This window comes from Ahaetulla prasina, chromosome 1, assembly GCF_028640845.1.
Source record: "Ahaetulla prasina isolate Xishuangbanna chromosome 1, ASM2864084v1, whole genome shotgun sequence".
NCBI lineage: Eukaryota > Metazoa > Chordata > Lepidosauria > Squamata > Colubridae > Ahaetulla > Ahaetulla prasina.
In genome coordinates, this window is record NC_080539.1 from 239808636 (window position 1) to 239829229 (window position 20594).

General features: G+C 38.5%; 1 long non-coding RNA gene across 2 annotated transcripts; it reads right to left on the reverse strand.

Moving 5' to 3' along the window:
- Nucleotides 1–72: 72 nt before the first annotated feature.
- LOC131203738 (uncharacterized) lies at nucleotides 73–20560 on the reverse strand. Of its 2 annotated transcripts, none has more exons than XR_009156470.1 (3): nucleotides 20518–20560; nucleotides 18270–18433; nucleotides 73–3291 (listed from the first exon to the last, which is right to left on the reverse strand). It is a non-coding gene; the product is annotated as an uncharacterized LOC131203738 (long non-coding RNA). The 2 variants fall into 2 exon arrangements; XR_009156472.1 differs by having other exon boundaries at nucleotides 20495–20556.
- Between the last annotated feature and the right edge of the window lie 34 nt (nucleotides 20561–20594).

The following is a 20594-nucleotide window of genomic DNA, read 5'->3' on the forward strand; positions in this document are numbered from 1 at the left end:
TTTGTTTGTTGTAAAAAAAGTAATAAAAAAAAAAAAATAACAACTCTGTTACTGAAGTTATATTTTCTGCAATCAAGATTGGAGCCGTTAACATTAAGCTTAAATCTATTGTGTGCTCGTGAATTGTTGCAATTGAAGCTGAAGTAGTCTTTGACTGGAAGGACATTGTAATAGATGATTCTATGAGTTAAACTCAGGTCATGTCGAAGGCGGTGGAGTTATATTATAATGTAATATATATTACATTATAATTTAATGTAATTATACATTAATTACATTAAATATTAATACATTAAATATTATTATATTATTAATTATATATTGATTATTGTTAAAAAGCCTTCATTTGATTGAGAAGAGCTGAAAAACTGTCATTGGCTATGCTGACAGGACACAGTGGGCTTGGACACTGCTTATTTGAACACATTTCAACTGGGCTTTCAACTGTGTTTGGAGACTTTGGCCATTCTCAAGGTACTATGCCCTATGTGGAAGCATGGCCAGTGTTCTTGGACTTTTTCTTGGATTTCAATTCTATTTATATTATCTGGTGAGACTAAGCCTCACCAAGACAAGACTATTTTGCAAATGGTTCTGGTTCTTTTTGTTGATCCATGTCATGAAATTCCTATACAGTTCCTAGGCCTTTGTATTTGTGATGCCTTGTATGACTCCAGATCAGGGGTGGGTTCTACTTACCTTTACTACCGGTTTGCAATGAGAGCTTGCTTTGCTCTCGTGCACGCTCTTCTGCACATGCCCAGAAGCTTCTGCGCATGCACAGATCACCGGTGATGACGTGGTGGTGGGTAGACGGAGCCTCCAGCCAGTTTTACTACTGGTTCTATAGAACTGGACTGAACCGGGGGGTAACCCACCACTGCTCCAGATGGTCCCCTAAACAATTTCTACTTTGAAACTATGGGCAAAATCTTTCCATATTGTCTAGTTGTAGTTCTAGCATGCTGATGACACCCAATTCTACTCTTCCTTACCTTCTAATTTGAAAGCAATGGAGTTTGAGGATTGATATCTAAGTTCAGAAATTGGCTGTATCAAGGTCGACAAGTTCAAATAAAATCCCAAACCAAAAACTGAGAAATGCTGAAAATCAGTAGAAAAATAGACTATAGGAGTAGGATTCAGCTTATTGTAAAGGAGCTGGTCTACTTCCTGTAACTTTAGGTCTCGGGTTGTAAAGTACTCATTAAGCTCTTTAGTTGTTGTTGTTTTTTAGATTCCTATATGAGAGCAAGATGTGCACTAACCGGGACTGTTTCTAAGTCAATCAGATAGTGCTGGACTTGGCAATTGATTATTTCCCACCTAGACGTCTGCAGTGCGTTTTGCACATAGTGAAACTGTGGGTAGTTGGTACAAAATGCTGTTAACTGGTGCATGATGTAAGAAGCATATAATTATGTTGTGGAACCTCTCCAACCAGGGTTTTCCTGCTTGAGTTTGTGTATAATTGATTTTAACTGTTTTAATCAGTTTCAACAATTTATGCTTTTCTGAAATTGTTATCCCTTATGAATTTCCTCTGGATGGAATGGTGGGATAGAAATAATATATAATGATTTATAATATACATAAAATGAATACAGTGTACAATAATACATAATATAATAACAGGAAACACTCATGGCAAAAAGTATGATCCAATTACAGGAAGCTCTAATTACTTCTGTGGAAGAGCATTAATTTCAAGGTCCAAGTTTTAACTCATTTCTGTGTCTGTAGTCCCTCAAATCATTAACATAAATTCTCCTGCTGTGCAGAGGCAGAATAAAACTACCATGCCTGCAATTTAAATTTAAACTCCAAAATCAAGTATCTTTAGAATTGCATTTCTGGAGATGTCCAAAATCTATGGTTTTGAGTTCCCTTGGAATATATGGGTTCCTTGATTTTTATTTATTGTATCATTAAAGAAAATTTAATTACAATGTTGCAGCATGATACGGTCATGTCATTGCCATTTGCAACCTTCATTGCTAGCTTCTTCACACAAAGTCAATGATAGGACATTGCTAATAGTGATGATATGACTGTGAATGCTACAACTTCCTGGAACTGCCTAACAACGGCAACTGGGACTGTGATAGCCACCATCGTTAAGTCAGTGTGATCACATGACATCACATTTATAACCATGCTGCTTAGTGACAGGGCTACCATCGTTAAGTAAGAACTGCCTGTATAAGATAATGTGTTCCTTCTCCTTTATGTTCATTCCATGACACTATTTAAGGAGGGAGAAATCTTACCAGCTTTATGCACTGAGTTTGCCACTTGAGATGATGATACGACCTCTGGACATTCCAAGTGTGTCTCTATAGCAGAGGATAAGGGTGGATTATGCAGAAATGGATAGGTCCAGATTTGGTTTTCTGAGAATTGGATTCAATTTGTTAAACATTTACCTTAAAATAAACTGCAGTGATTAGACAGTAAACCGAGGAAATGAAATAAAAGCAAACCCAAATGGATTCCCGCAAGTGGCTTTCATAGAAATGTATGAACAAAAATATTTGCACTGGAAGCATTATCTGTGAACATATATTGACAATAGATATATAATATTAAAACCTTCGAAGAGAAAGGCTCAGTTCAGCTGTTTTTGTATCTTGAAACTGGACACAAAAATACCATTCTCCTTCCGTGAATCAGTTGCTTTAAGAATGACACCCAAGGATGTAAAAGCAATTTGCTATAGTTTTTCTTTTTGAAAAAGTGATCTATCAGTTAGGAATGTCTACAAGCAATGGTAGGGCTTGTAGCACAGATTGCTGTATTGTCGCCGTTCTTGGCTTAAAAATCCAAATCATGCTGGACAATGGTTGTCCAGGGTTTTTTGCCCAACTTTGATGATTATTGAGAAGATGGCAGCTCCAGAGAATGCTGGAGGAAGTAGATTATCTGGACTCCTTTCAGTTGGGATTCGGGATTGAAACAGCAGCGCTTGTGCTTATGGGTGACCTGTGGGATCCTCTTATCCCAGGAGTGGGCTAAGAATAATGTGTTTAGCCTTGCTTTTCCTGATCTCTCAGTGGCCTCCATGCCTTCAATCGTGACATCTTTCTGGATTTGATCTGAGTGTTAGGAATGGGCAGAGCTGTTCTGTGCTAGTTCTGTCTTCTTCCTTTGGGGCTGATTCTGGTCAGTGTTGGCAGTGCTGGAGGGAGAGAAGTCTAGCCTGTAGTTCTTGCTTGATGGGTATCCTCAATGCTGTCCCCAATCCTGTGTCTACATAAAGCCTCTAAGTAAAGTCATCCGTGGGATTTATATCTGTAACAACAAAGCAATGCTTTGGAACTTGAAGACTCAACTGAACAGGCAAATTATTATCCTCATCAGACATTTCATCTCTACTTAGAACTTGTCCGGGTCTTGCCTATTTTCTCAGACCCAATGATCTGCTCTTTCTGGCTGTCTCCATAGCAACCAGATGCAGGAAAGTACTTTTAAAATCCAGACATTCAGTTTAATGGATGCCGTTCCTTTCCAATGGTCTCTTAAATTAAGATGTCATTATATTTCTGAAAGTTACATCTATAAAAATATTTTTAGGGATACTTGGATACAAAAGGCTGAAATGCAGTGCATAAATAGTATGACATTGATCAGAAACTGAGTAAATTTCTTTTGAAAATTTAACTAGACACAGAAAACTGCTCTAGATTCAAGTCAGATCATTGACCCTCTAATTTGGTTTTTGATTTACAACAACTTTCCAGAATTTTGGAGCAGACATACTTTGACATATTAATACTCTGACATATTAAAGATTGAGGTGGAAACTTCTCCCTCTAGTCAGGAGCCCTATTCTGGGTTATGACTAAATATTTCATTGGAGATCATGACTAGCCACAAAGGCAACATTAAACTTTGTTAAATATTGAGAAATGTTATTTAAATATTTTCATAGGCTTACATTGTCAAAGTCAACATCTGCCACATCCTTAAAGATGAATTGTTCCATGTATTTCCCCTAAGGACCAGCTTCATAATGATGGTAAATAGATTAAATGTGTGAAAAATTTTCTTTCAAGAACACAAGCAAACTTCCAGTTCCAAATGATTAGTTGAATGGACAAACAAACAAAACCAAACAAAATGGTGCATATAAAAGAAGTGGATGGAAACACATTGCACACTACGAAGGAGGCATTAATCACTCCCTTAACCAAGATGCTAATTTAGCTTTGTTAGAAGGAAGGAAATGCTCAAGAGCAATTACATCACCTATCTACGCCACCTTCATTCACAGATTGGCCAAAGCTTCAACAGATTCATTAACAAATGAGGCAGAAAATCCCCCAAGCCCATTGAAGAAACCATCTGGCTGTATTAGACACTTGGATCAGATTTTTAATTCATCTTCTACCTCTGTAAGTTAATGGATCTTTTTCCTTTTTCAAAACAGCCATTAGTGTAACATTGAACAAAAAGTGACTGTCGATATTAAGGGCATTACAGAGAGCAACTTCACTTTCAGATCACTGACTCCAGTTGAACCAATTTCCATCCTGAACTTTGCTGTAAATCTGAGAACAGATATTCACTGGGAAAGTTCATGGTTGTCATAGTAGTTATGAAACCCTGAACCATTTCTGTCTGGAGAACCTCAATATGGACAAAGACACTGTAAGAGCCGTGATGGCGCAGTGGTTAGAATGCAGTACTACAGGCTACTTCTGCTCACTGCCATCTGCCTGCAAATTGACAGTTCAAATCTCAACAGGCTCAAGGTAGACTCAGCCTTCCATTCTTCCGAGGTGGTTAAAATGAGGACCCAGATTGTTGGGGCCAATATGTTGACTCTGTAAACCACTTAGAGAGGGCTGTAAAGCACTGTATAGCGGTGTATAAGTCTAATTGCTGTTGCTAAGTGCTATCTAAGACAAGAGGCTAGGACAGATCACTTCCACACTACAGGTAGTCCTCAACTTACAACAGTTCACATAGTGACCATTTGAAGTTACAATGGCTCTGATGAAAGTAACTTATGACCATTTCTCACACTTAACAATTGTTGCAGCATCCCCCTAGTCATATGATCAAAATTTGGATGCTTGGCAACTGATTCATATTTATGATGGTTACACCTGTGGCAAGAAAGGTTGTAAAAGTGGGTAAATTCACTTAACAAAGGTTTAGCTTTGCAACAGAATTTTTGGGCTCAATTGTGGCAATAAATTGAGGACTATCTGTATAGGTCATCCCAAATACTTACTGGGGTAAAGGGTACATCAACAGTATCTCTACCTTCTCCTACTCAATCAGACATATCAGCAAGGACATCCAATTGGCAGACTATTGGATGAAGCTTCTGATGAATGGGATGGAATTCCTGCAATTGGGCATATTGAGCCTGTCACATCAGAAAGTAACCAAGTGGAAATAGTTGGGATGAATTATTTTTTCAGCAATACATATATAGCAATAATAATAGCACTTAGACTTATATACCGCTTCATAATGTTTTACAGAATAGAATAGAATAGAATAGAATAGAATAGAATAGAATAGAATAGAATAGAATAGAATTTTTTTATTGGCCAAGTGTGATTGGAAACACAAGGAAATTGTCTTGGTGCATATGCTCTCATTGTACATAAAATATACCTTCATCAAAGTGCAACACTTACAACACTTAATGATAGTCATAGGCTACAACTAAGCAATCAGGAAACAATCAATTACAGTATAAATCGTAAGAATACAAGCAACAAAGTTACAGCCATAAGTGGAAGGAGATGGGTGGTGGGAACAATGAGAAGATTAATAATAGTGCAGACTTAGTAAATAGTTTGATAGTGTTAAGAGAATTATTTGTTTAGCAGATTGATGCATTCGGGAAAAACCTGTTCTTGTGTCTAGTTGTTCTGGTGTGCAGTGTTCTATAGCATCATTTTGAGGGTAGGAGTTGAAACAGTTTACGTCCAGGATGTGAGGTATTTGTAAGTATTTTCACAGCCCTCTTTTTGATTCGTGGCGCTGCTGAAGGCTGCTCGGTGAAATGCTCTCTAATGCTCTCTAGTGTTTTACAGCCCTCTGTAAGTGGTTTACAGAGTCATCATATTGCCCTCAACAATCTGGGTCTTCACTTTACTGACCTTGGAAGGATAGAAGGCGGAGTTAACCTTGAGCTGGTCAGGATTGAACTGCTGGCAGTTGGCAGAATTAGCCTGCAATATTGCATTCTAACTACTGTGTCACCACAGCTCTATATGGTCAGTACGTTTATCCAAGATTAAATATTGGATAGTAGATGCTTCGTTAACGAATGATCTGGCATTAAAAGAGGACCTTAGGGTCCTATGGTTCCATTGCTGTTATACCTTTTACTTCTTCAATAATTTGCAGTCTGAGTGGAAGGGAGAAAATTCAATAATGCAATGGTTAGTTGCAGCTACAGTACCACCAGATTGAACCTGGCCAGCTATTGGGTTGCTATTTTTTCCCCAGGCATATTTCCACATCTTCAATAAGCAGATGAAATCTCTGCAGAGTGATTTCAAGTAGGTGGTACATCTGTGTATAATCTAATTTCAAGTAGGTGGTATATCTGTATACAATCTAATTGAAAAGATTAGGCTCTTTCCTGTCAGGAAAGAGTGGGGTGGGGGGTCCTCTAGGTCAGGGGACTCCAAGCTTGGCAACTTTAAGACTTGTGGAGCAAAACTGGCTGAGGAACTCTGGGAGTTGAAGTCCACAAGTCTTAAAGTTGCCAAGGTTGGAGACCCCTGATCTAGGACATGGAATTTAGGTTATTCTGAAAATAAGAATCCATAGGATGGGGATAATTACACATTTTGTTGCAATGAGCAGTGATGACAGAAGAATCAAGATAAGTTTAAGGGGAGAATTGCACAACACCGAATGTAATCCAAGATAAAAACAAACAAGACAAAACCCTATTCAGTGAATCAATTGGAACAAGATGAGCGTATGCACAGCAAGCAATTTCTTCGTTCGGGGACTCCCATGGAAATCAGGCTAGCCCCCTCCATGGTGATTTTCTGTAAATTGTTGAAAACAGAATTGCTTCAGAGGGGCTTTCTCCTAACTTTAGGTTGCAATGCCATTCTTCATTCTATTCATACTGGGGTTTGGCTGAGGGTTGCTTTTATTGTTCTCCCATTTAAATTCTAGGTAAGCTTCCAAGAATCATTTGAACTGAGGAGAGATAGGAATGTGTTAAATAAGTAAATAGGTAAATAAATCACTTTCTCTGCCTTTTCTTTATTCTGCTTAAGATTTCCCACCCTAAAAAGGGAAAAGCACGATAGTTTACCTGCATATGTTGGTTCTATCTACTGCCATTCCCAAGGAAAGGAATTATGAAGGGATGGGATACTTTACTGTACAGGTATGCAACTTTTTAGGGCTACATCAAGTTTAGGGAGAGAGAGAAGGGACAACAAAGGTTTTCTTCAACAAGTAGGCAGGGCAGATTCCGGAGGTGGGGGGGTCTGTTGTCCAAGGTTCTGTGAGGCTTAAGGTGATCCTTCTCCCTCTAAATGCCTATGGAGATTCTCAGTCATCCAGGTCACGGTTGTCCAAAAGATGCTTTTTTCAAGAGGCAGCTGGACTTTCTGGTTTTCTTTGAAGACATTTTTCGCTTCTCATCCAAGAAGCTTCTTCTGCTCTTCTTAATGTCTTCAAAGAAAAACCAGAAAGTCTAGTTGCCTCTTGAAAAAACGCCTTTGGGACCTTTTACCCTTTAATTTCCACAACACACACAAAAAGTAAAATACCCTAATGTCCACAATCTGATGATCATCTGGATTTTTTTCAGCCCTGCTATGACAATCATGTCTCTTCTTCCCAAAATTCAAAGCATGACTTTTGTAAAACTAAGTGATAAACTATTCCATCCAGATTTAGCTTCTAAACTCTGTTTACTGCAAAAGAGATAAAAATAGTTAAGAATGTTGCCAATCTGGAAACTTTATTGCAACTAATATAATAAGCCCTGTGTTTCTTGCTTGGAATTGCAGCTTTCTTTTGATGCTTCTAATCTTGCTGAGGAGTTTATTACATGGTATGTATGAGGTTGCCTTTCTAAGCTCAGATAACTGGTAAACTATGCAGTCCACTTCAGTTGTGTCAAGAGTACAAAAAAAGATCAATTTTTTTTTTTTAGAGTTCAGGGGAAAATGTTCAAGATCTGCAGCAGAGAAAGCATCTAGACAATAACCCTGCAGCTTGCATCCACTTTTCAGCCCCCATTGTTAAAAAAGGAATGATATAATGTAAATATACAAATAAAAAAATGACGAAGATGATATTTCTTAACACCACACTACATTTATTCAAATCATAACACTGATTTTCTATTTCATAGAGACACAAATTAATTTTCCTTATTTGATAAAATCTTCAGAACTAGTAGTTGGAGAAAAGTAATTCTTAAATTCAGCCATTAGTGCCTATTATGTGCTTTCAGGATATCCAGGGGGACTAGAAAATGAAAGAAAAGAGCATTAAAAAATTCTGCAACAAACTGGCGCAACCTAGACTGGGAGCTTAAACACACAATAAAATTAGTATCATTGAACCAAGGAGGATTTTTTGGGTAAATCTTGAGTATTATAAAACTCAACCTTTTTTTTGATTTACACACTCTCACAGCCACAAATATAATAAGCCTTGGTACGGGAAGATAGTAAGTGACTTTGCCAAAATCATTGGAAGTGAAAAGGTCATTGAAGTAATTTGAACAAACATTTCTATCATGATGACTACACTAATACCAAAATCTCACCTAACGTATATTTTCCAATAGGTCACAGAGTTACTATGCATATCAATTCAATTTTGAATTAAGGAGTGAGTAGCAAAGTGAATTATAGTTAGTGAATTATAATTAATTATTGTTGAAGACAGGTTTTTCCCATACTAAAATCTAGAATTCCCTTATCTTTACAGTGGACTGAGAAGCATATCAGCCTTTTACAGGGAAGGGATTTATCTTCATACCCATCTTTTTTTCATCCTTTTGCCCAGTAGTGGGTTTCAAATTTTTTTACTACCGGTTCTGTGGGTGTGGCTTGGTGGGCGTACATAGCTTGGTGGGCGTGGCTTGGTGGGTATGGCAGGGGAAGGTTACTGCAAAATCCCCATTTCCTCCCAATCAGCTGGGACTCGGGAGGCAGAGAAGAGATGGGGGCGGGGCCAGTCAGAATTTTTACTACCAGTTCTCCAAACTACTCAAAATTTCTGCTACCGGTTCTCCAGAACTGCTCAGAACCTGCTGAAACCCACCTCTGCTTTCATCCCATTTCAATATTTTGTAGCTATTAGTTAACAAACATTCAACAACACTGAAACACAGGAGAAACAAACTTCCTTCTTCCTAAACAGAACTGACTGGTTCTATTTTTGGTCTCTTTTTAATTTTTAAAAAAAATGCAGTTTGGGAAATTATTCTTCCTTTTCGAAGATGGCAAAGGCAGAAAATGATAATTTCATGAACTTTATTTTTTTTTTAACAGAGCTTCCATTGGATCAGTTTAGATAGAACAGAGGCAAAATCTCCCTTTTTCTCTTTGTCACTATAAAATTATTTCTCTAGAATACGTCAGTTAGCTCCCAGCCTAATTCATATTATCCCCATGTATTTTATATAGTCAGAAGGACATCAAGCATTAATTTGTCAGGATAAAGTAAATTCCTTATTTTCTATAAGCTATCCTGATTGCTCTCAAATATTTGATCGGAGAAGCACAATGAAGTGTATTTGTGATGGACAAAGGGGGCAGCTTTTTTCCTTTCAAGTGCCACATTATATATATCGTACCATGGATCACAAAAATGCAGCAATTTACTCATCGTGAGCTGGATTGCTGATATACAAAGAAGAGGAGTCAACCTATTTTCCAGGAGCGTGGTGGCTCAAGTGATTGGAACACTGGGCAGGAAGTTAGCAAGCCCATGTTCGAAAGCTGAATGCTGCCGTGGGGTGGGGTTGATCTCTCATCCTTCATTCCAGCTCCTACTGGGGACATGACAGGAGCTCCCAACTGAGCATCCCCAGGGCAATGGTGATGTCACCAGCTAATCCTTTCAACCCAAAAGTGCCTCGGTGCTTCTGACAGGAGGGCAAAAAAAAACCCCCCCAAAGCACCAGAAGACAAGACAAAAAGCAATGGGTGGAAACTGACCAAGAAGAGAAGCAGCCTAGAACTAAGAAGAAATTTTCTGACAATGAGAACAATAAACCAATGGAATGGCTTGCTTTCAGAAGTTGTGGGTGCTCCATCACTAGAAGCTTTTAAAAAGAGACTGGACAACCATTTGTTTGAAAGGGTATAGGGGTTCCTGCCTGAACAGAGGGAACTAATCTCATCAATAATAGAAGACCTCCAAGGTCCCTTCCAGCTCTGTTATTCTGCTAGATGGAAGCCACAAGCACATCCCATGTAGAATATTCATGTTTTCAGCTTTCATTGGCTTTCATATCTTGCAACTGTCAAGTGTTATCAAGAGTCGGATTATTGATGAGATTAGTTCCCTCTGCTTATGACCTCTACATATAGCTGGCATACTAGATCCCCTCCCTGGCAGCATCAGTTTACTATCTATTTTCACTTCACCACAGCAGGTGATAGTCTGTGGATTTTGAAAGCTAAGCTGCAATCAGTCTGGTTTAGGACAGAACTGGGCACCATCTGAGAATTCCAGGAGTTTTGTTTAGACTAGAAAGTTTTGATAAATCCCAGAATTATTCCTGTCACGCTTCCAATAACCTGCATAAACATGGCCAACAGGGACTGAGCTTGACTCAAGGGAGGTTTTCCTTCTCCGTTTTATTTTCACATCAGTGAAACTCAATGGACTTTTCAAATAATATCAATCAGGACTGTATCTGAGTAAGATGATGATGATGATGATGATGATGATGATGATGATGATGATGATGATGATACCCATTCAATCATGTCTGACTCTTGGAGATTTTGTGGGCCAAGTCTCTCCTCAACTTCCAATCTTGCACTACTTCTTCGACTTGTGTGAGGCTCTGGCTGATGTCAGTTTTGATGGCGAGACCTTTGAACTGGTCTACATTGTATCTCTCTGAGGTACATTAGAGGTTATACTGGTCTCATCAATTCAGCCAGAAGTCCTATCTAATCTTTGAGTGCTGCCCATGCTGAGCTCACTACTCATTACTTTGGGAGTGAGGATAATGTTTGAAGTACCTAAGAAAAAAATCTGTAATGGACACTGGACCAGCACGAACATTGCTTGAATGGTACAGTCATTTTTGTGTGTTAAGCAACATTTAATTGAAGACAGTTTGGCTGCAAGGCAATGCAATCCAGCTATATATTTTACCACATAGAAGATTGTTTCTCCATTAGGATGGTGCTCTGTACCTAGGACTTATATTAAGATAGCCCTTTTTCAACCTAGTTACTTGCAGCTGTACTGAGAGTATTGTTTTCAAAGTAATAAGTTGTAAAAACCTGTTGACTAACTCATTTGGTAAGAAGCAGCATTAGAAAAGTTTGTACTATGGCATATGAACAAATTGGATTGCATACCCAGCATTAGCCATAGGTAAAGGTAAAGTTTCCCCTCGCACATACATGCTAGTCATTGCCAACTCTAGGGGGCAGTGCTCATCTCCATTTCAAAGCTGAAGAGCCAGTGCCGTCCAAAGACGTTTCCGTGGTCATGTGGCCAGCATGACTCAACGCCAAATGTGCAAGGAACGCTGTTACTTTCCCACCAAAGGTAGTCCCTATTTTTTCTACTTGCATTTTTATGTGCTTTTGAAACTGCTAGGTTGGCAGAAGCTGGGACAAGTAACGGGAGCTCACCCCATTACATGGCAGCACTAGGGATTCGCACCGCTGAGCTGCCAACCTTTCGATCGACAAGCTCAACGTCCTAGCCCCTGAGCCACCGCATCCCTAGCATTAGCCATGCCAGGTGTTAAAGTTTTGTAGATATTCACTTGTAAACCAATACATTTGGGACTGTGCTATATCTGTGGTATATCAGCTAAATTTATGCTATACACATTGCACTTAAAATAACCTAAGTCAGCTAACTCTGAATATTTCTTACTCTCTGTCCAACATTCACTCATATTTTATGAGAGATATAGTGGAGATATATGGATAAAACTGTAATTAAGACAGTCAAAGCCTCCAACGGTTCTCCTGGCTTAGAAAGCCTTACCTAGCATCTGCTTCCTACTTTGCCAATATGAGGATTTACAGTAGGAGCATAAATATCTAGGAAAACCTAGGATGGCAGGGAGATTTAGCAACAAGGATAAATGTTCTGATTTATTGAAGCCTTTATTTATGTATACAGACATACAATTCAAATAACCTCAACTCCCAACCCTGGAAAGCTTACAATTAAAATGTGAGAAAAATAATAATAAAAAATAGAAATTGTGTGTGGCCTGAAAATAAATATAAAAACATGAAAAATATATAAACAAAACAAAATCTTCCAGAGGATCAACTGTCACCCTGCCTTCAAAACCTAAGGAAATAGCTAGGCCTTTATTAGCTACCTAAACATCTTCAAATTTGCAGATGACATCAAACTGGCAGAAGTAGCCACCACTCCAGAAGATAGGCTCAAGATACAGAAGGATCTTGACAGACTTGAATGTTGGGCGCTATCTAACCAAATGAAATCCAATGGTGGGAAAATTAAGGTTCTACAAGAAAAAACAAATTCAGTGATATAGAATAGGTGGTAACTGGCTCAATAGTAAATAACTGTGAGAGGGATCTTGGAGTCCTAGTGGACAATCACTCAAATATGAACCAGCAGTGTGCTGCAGCTGCCAAAAAAAGCCAACACAGTCCTAGGCTGCATTAATAGAGGGATAAAATCAAGACCACATGAAGTGTTAGTACCATTTTATAATGCTTTGGTAAGCCGACACTTGGCATATTGCATCCAGTTTTGGTCATGATGACATAAAAAGGATATTGAGATTTTACAAAGAGTAAAGAGCAGCAAAGATGATAAGAGGATTGGAGACTAAAACATATGAAGAATGGTTGCAGAAATTGTCATGTCCAGTGAAAACAAGGACTAGGAGTGACATGATAGCAGTATTCCAATATCTAAGGGGGTAACAAAGAAGAGGGGGTCAATCTATTCTCCAAAACAAGAAACATTGTTTCTTGTCCTGAAGGCAGGACAAGAAACAATGGATGGAAACTAATAAAGGAGAGATCTCACCTAGAACTAAGGAGAAATTTCCTGTCAGTTACAACAATTAATTCATAGAATGAGTTGCCTCCAGAAGTTGTGGGTACTCCAACATTGGAGACAGTATTGGACAACCATTTGTTTGAAATGGCATAGGGTTTCTGCTTGAGCAGCGGGTTGTACTAGAAGATCTCCAAAGCCCTTCCAACTCTTTTATTCTGCTATTCTTCAAGGAGTGAGCCATTCAGATCTGGACTCGGGGAGGAAAGAGTTTTTGGGCGGCAGCGCTACGATCCCCTCCCTGAATCCAAAAATGGGGTGTGCGGAGGCGAAAAAAAAAATGCATAGCAGATCTGGGCAGGAGGAAAGGGCAGGAGGAAAGAGAAGGTGAGTCTGCGGAGAAGGAGGAGGAGGGTGTGCGGTTCTGCACTCCGAAAAATACGGTAATTTTCTAGTCCTTTTAGGCAGCAGAATTCCTAGCAGCAGTGAAATCCAGCTGGATCTATCCAGCTCACGAAAAATGATAGTGCCGGTGGTGGGAGGCTCCGCCCACCCACTGGGATGTGCGTGCTCCCGTTCCCGAACCGGTAGCGAATCACCACTGATTCCTAGAAATACACTGATATACCCATCTTTTGCTACCAATCTTACGGATTAGTGCTTACTGATTAGCTAAGGACTCGTCTTCACATTGACTTCCATGTTTGTACCTGATCAGCCTTTGCAAAAAAAGTGTGCTGTTTACTTCTATGATATTTCATCCTCAAAGTCCACAATCACACACATGACACATCTATACTCTTAACTCTCCCCCAGTTCTAGCTTGGTACTCTTTGGATACAATGTGTCTTACTCAGCAATACTTGTTCATCTAATGAGAAAAAAAAATATGGTCCTTTCCCTTGCATTGAATTTTCTAAATAACCATATGCAGATGAAAAAAATGGAGGATGCTTGGGAATTGCTTTTCCAGCACAAGCTTTTGCTGAATGAAAATGGATGTCAATGCAAACTGGTTTTATGTGCTCCGCGACAGGCCGCTACTTGTTTACAAGGGAAAATAACTTACTTGATGGAAATTTACACAAAGTGGAAGCTATACAGTACATGTAAGGCAGTCTGCAACTCTTTGTGCTATCAGTTCACAGAACTATAGAGTGAGATGGAGCTATTTTGGCTGTTATGTATCCAACATACTTAGTTGACATTAATGGCATTTGTGAAGGATACTTCTCTAGACTGGTTTCTATAGTATTTCTTCTCTATATTGCAGGGTTATTCATGTATGTATTTATTGCATTTTTTTAACCTCATCTTTTCTTTAAGAGTTTAAGGAGATTTATTAGAGAACAAGTCTCTCTCTCTCTCTCTCTCTCTCTCTCTCTCTCTCTCTCTCTCTCTCTCTCTCTCTCTCTCTCTCTCTCCCCCTCTCCCTCCTTTCCCTCACATTTTATGCCTGCAGCAACAACTCTGTAAAATAGACTAGGATGAAAGACCATCACTAGCCCAAAATCACCCCATGAATGTTGCAGTCATTCTACTGCATTATGTTTATTTGTTTTTATATATTTATGTACTGGATTTTTATCCCATCCTTATTACTTTATAAATAATTCAAGGTGGCAAATCCTCCCTCTTCCTATTTGTCCCCACAATTTGTCCTTCCTGTCGAAGACTACTTCAGCTTCAATCACAAGAATACACGAGCACACAATAGATTTAAACTTAATGTGAACTGCTCCAATCTTGATTGTAGAAAATATGACTTCAGTAACAGAGTTGTTAATGCCTGGAATGCACTACCAGACTCCATGGTCTCATCCCAAAATCCCCAAAACTTTAACCAAAGACTTATCTACTATTGACCTCACCCCATTCCTCAGAGGTTTGTAAGGGGCGTGCATAAGAGCACCAGCGTGCCTACCATTCCTGTCCTAATGTTCCCTTTGATTGTATCCAATTCGTATGGTTATTTCATGCTTATACTTATATATACTGTTGTGTTTGACAAATAAATAAATAAAATAAAAAATAAATAAACAACAGCAATCCTGTGGGATGGGTTGGGTTGAGAGAGAGTGACTGGCCCTTAGTCAGCCAGCCAGCTTTCATGCTTAAAGTGGGACTAGAACTCACCATCTCCTAGTAGTTTCTACATCAGCCCCAGTCCTAGCTCTAAGTCACTACCAAACCAAACTGGCTTCTGAAGTTTGATTTATTACCTTAAAGGTACACAAAACAGCACAATTTCAGCCTCATCCTGTACGCCTTAGCTTGCGTTTTTTAGAGTCATTGGTCATGATTCTGTATTATCCAGTCATCCATGCAAAATAGGTAAATTTAGTCTTTGGATTTCAAAATATTGTAGTCTATTGTAGTCTATTGTAATGTCCTTCCTGTCAAAGACTACTTCAGCTTTAATTGCAATAATACAAGGGCAACCAATAGATTTAAACTTAAGGTCAACCGCTTTAATCTAGATTGCAGAAAATATGACTTCTGCAACAGAATCATCAGTGCTTGGAATACTTTACCTGACTCTGTGGTCTCTTCCCATAATCCTAAAAGCTTTAACCAAAAACTTTCTACTATTGACCTCACCCCATTCCTAAGAGGACCATAAGGGGCGTGCATAAGAGCACAAACGTGCCTACCGTTCCTGTCCTATTGTTTTTCTTTTCTTCTTCCTATATATATATATATATATATATATGCTTATACCTCCTAACATTTACTCATATATATGTTTATATGTTTATATACTATATAATCTTTTTGTATGATGTTGTGACAAAATAAATAAATAAATAAAATAAATAAATAAATAAATAAAATATAAAAGCTCAAAGAAGGAACCTTAAATATGTCAACCAACTTCATTCTTCTTTTTCAAAGTGGCAGCAGACAAAGGCTGACGGGCAGACATATTCACATATTCGCTTAATGAGGAGGACAGATATAGCTACCTTATCTTCTCCTGCTTGACAATAACATCCCTTTTTTCAGTTATTGCCATTCTCTTTTCAAGAAAAATATGGGTTTTTTTTGTTATGGTTTAGCAGCAGCTGATGCCAACTGACCAGGAAAAGACTTCTGTTGTTAGAGGCTATGCCCAAAGCTTCTACAGAAGAGGAAGAAGTGGAGTGACAGATGTTATGGTTGTGTCTTTTTCTCTCAGAGGAGACGGAACAGCCTGCCGGTATATAGTTTATTGATCCATTGGCTTCTGGGAATAATGATGAACATCCCTATATTTCCTCAGAATGTAAAACAAGCCAAAGAGAATGATCCGTGCAGTACAAACAATACAGGGAAAATATCTTCTCATAATGTACAATAATGTCACACAAACACACACACACACTGCCCAAGTCTTTTTGTGGCCACGAGAGGCCCTTCTGACTAGGACTGTTGAAAACAGACTGCACACATATTTTGTGATGAGAAGTATTCAAAACTACAGAGGAAGTCCCCAAGCACACATCATTGTTAAAAGGCAAACCTCAAAATTTCTTGCACAAAATCTATCCCATCTCCTAGCAGTCCTAAGGTCCTCTTCTCCCAATTATGAGAGTGGACAGCTCTAATTTAAATGATTGTGTAAAGGCTTCCCCCCCTCCTCAATAGATTGTGGTGCCTGCTAAATCAGGGGTCTCCAACCTTGGTCCCTTTAAGACTTGTGGACTTCAACTCCCAGAGTCCCTCAGCCAGCAAAGCTGGCTGAGGAACTCTGGGAGTTGAAGTCCACAAGTCTTAAAGGGACCAAGGTTGGAGACCCCTGTGCTAAATGGTACATGTCTCGTGCAGTGGAAAGTTTTCTCAAGATAAATGCTTGATTAATTCATTGTCTAGAAGGGGAAGAGGTAGTTCTGGTTGTGGTGACTCACCAGAATGCCATGATGCCATTTTTTTAACAGAATCCTAAACTGTTTTGTTTGAAATTCTTTTCCCCTCCCAGAGATACATACATCTCTTATGATGCTATTGGTTGGGGCACAATTTGCAATCATAGCTTAGTACATAAATAAGAGTAATCTATCAGAGAGGAATATTTCACAGTGACCATACTCCTCTGGGTTTCTACGACTGTTTAGGTTCTAATCCTTAGGACTTGTAAGTTAAACACATGATACAAATTTTATTTATTTTGGCTATTTCAAATAGGTTCGCTAGACAGAAATGCATGCGTGCTATAGACATGTACTTTGTCTTGTTTCTCTTTTGTTGGTTTGTCTTATCATTGATACCTTTCCTCCTTTTTCAGAATAGTAAATATTGTTCTTTGGAAACCAACTTGCAGCGAGATACTAGATGAGTAAAGAGAAATTCTGCACCAGGATAAACCCAGAACAAAAGTTCATGGTAATACATTTTTGTGAAGACGTTCTTACATTTCCTTCAAATCCGGTCGGAAATCTACTCCTTACACTTGTAGTCAACTGACTGGTTAGAGATGAGTTTTTATTAGAAAAATCAAACCTCTATTTTACTTTATTTTACAAGCAAAGGAGCCTGAATGTGCACAGAGGAATAATGTTTCAGTTCAGCGGAGTTCATAACTCTGATGACTGGATTGAGAGCTAAACTAGTGGGATAATTAGAAATCTATTTATACCTTTAGGATTACTTATCACTTTTATGGCAGATTTGGTTTTGAAAATGTTTCATTGCACATTACCAAGAACCAAGACATAGATCCTTAGCCACACATTGAGCAAACTTAATGAATTAGAAAAGGACATTTGTATGTCCTTTATATTCCGTTTATTGAGCGACATGACCTAGAGGTGAAGATACTCTCCTCACACTCAGGAGGTTGAGAGTTCAATCCTAGGCAGTGATAGATGTTTCTCAGGGTGCAAAGAGAAAATATGTTCTGAGAACACCGCATAGGCATCAGGAAGGATGTCCGGCCAGTAAAGGCTCAGCTACATTCAGTTGTCTTTACTCCACCTTGATAAAACAGGATTACAGGGTCGTAAAAAGAACTTTAAATTTATGTACAGCTTTACTACAAATACTTTTATATTTGGAAAAGATCTTTAACATATATGTAGAAGATTACTTACAAGGCTGTGCATATTCTTCAGACATGGTGCTTCACAATGCATAGGAACATGCAAGGACCCATGTGTCTTTGGATGATTAAAGTGGCCATGTCCTTTTTCCAGATAGTGCAGCTGCTTTGATAGCTGCTCCTGGCTGTTTCCACATGTCAAAGCATTTTCCTTTACTAAGGGGAAAAAAATGGAAGAAGGCCAAATTGAAGGGATTCTTTTGAATACACCCCGAATGCAGCTTGCGTGAGAAGAATGTTGTTTAATTTTTCTATTTGCTCCATGCGGCACAATCAGTTTCTTAATCCAAACACCTTCACAAAGATTCTTCTTGAATTTCCTTTCATGTTTCACTGAAACCAAACTTAAGTAACTTTGGTGAGATCTGCCATCAATGTGAGCATATTATTTATTACCTTGTTTCTTAAAATGACCAATGATTTTTAAAATCAAATTTTATGTTCAACCATAACTTGAAAACTCTTCTACTGATTTCTGAGGAGTTTGATGTCCTGATAAAAACCATTTCCTTGCAAATGCCATCCCATTCTGTTTACAAATAACCAAAGAAAACTGTTACTACAGGTGTTACTGTTAGTCAGTGAGAGAGATGACCATTTTCTAGATTTGAGATATTAAATAAATAAGTAAGGTAGGGGAGAACGGGACTACAACGGATAGTATGATCAAGCATACTAAGTCATTGGATGCATCTAGGCTACCCTCCACCTGGTACACTTTTACAGTACACAATCCAAAGATGTTACAGATGTATCATGGCTGCTGTAACAAATTATATTTGACTGAACATGAAGGCTTAAAACTTGTGAACTTCAATCAACATTCCCCGACCAGCATGTCTGGCTGGGGAATTCAGGGACTTGAAGTCCATAGATCTTAAACTTGTCAAGTCTGGACACACCTGACTTAGAAGTTGAAATTCTCTTGTGTTTGTTCTCTTGGGTATCTACTACAAAGCAAAATGTCTTGTTTCTTAAAGCATAGTTTGAACTTAGAAAGTATAATTTGGAGATGTATGAAAACTAGGATTTCAATAGTAGAAAACATATGTAACTCAGAATTAAACTGTTGGAGTCTTGGGGTTTGAGAAAGAAACCCCTGCAAGGACAACCAAACTCAGAGAACCCCAAGAACCTAAGTCAGAATTTTGAAACCGGTTCAAAATTCTCCAGAAACCAGTTCTCCAGAAACCTCATATCTAAATTCATGTTTAAGCCCTCTTTATCATTTTGCTTGTTGAATCTGTAGTTCTTCATTTTTTTCTTCTTCATAAACCCGTTTGGAGTTTTCCCTACTCTGAAGTTTCTCTATGTTTACATTCTCAGCACAGAAAAGATATTAGTATACACAGTAGCACTTCTGTCATGTTCCTCTTCCAGTGATCTAAGACTTCACTTGAAAAGGCCAGCTTCTGGGAAATAAGCACAGATTTAGTGTGACTTTAGCTTAAGGCCTTTCTTTCAGGAGACATTCCTAGGGACAAGAATGTGGAGCAGGGCTGCAGACACCAAGTTCTTGAAGACTAGAAGATGGTGTCCTTGTTTTACACAAAAACAGCCAGCCAGTCTGAAGACCCAGGAGGAGTGAAAGGTCAATATTTTCTTTTGTTTTATCAGCTACCACAAGCTGAATAGCTGCCTTTGTCATTTCCAAAGGATTCTCCTCCCTTTTTACTCTGGGGAAAAAAAAAAAGACCTAGTAGTAATGCCACTCCAATTTACATTGTGAACGGAGGATTACAGACTCTCATTTCTTCACTTCTTTTACATATTTGCTATAGTTTACTATGCTACAAAATACCTCATGGACAATGCTGTTTAGAGAGAAACTATTAATCCGACAAACTATTTACAAATATTTGTATAATGACAGAACCGAAATCTTTGCAATATACCCTGTGCGCCACCCTAATGTTTACCCTCCCTTTTTACTGGAAGATCCAGCATACTCTATCAAATTTTGATTTAGTAAATAAATTTTAAATCTGCGCTAAGTCCATAATGCTTCTATATAATATTTATAGACACAGTCATGCTTAAAGCATGCAGGGTCTAAAAAAAAAAAAGTGCAGCGTTTAATTTACTAAGCATCTATTTATTTGGCTGCATGTCTTTTTTATTCCTTTCCTTTGGGGTCTGGCAAGGATAGGATTCCTACGGAAACTTGGCTTCATGCTCTGTAAGGAAAGCATAGTTGAGATAATCACAAGTATTTACATATGTATAAGCAAAATTCTTACTACGCTCCCAGCTTGCACTTCAGGGGAGGCAGTGGTTCCTCCCCACCCCTGCAGTTTCTTCTTTCTTTCTTTTTTTT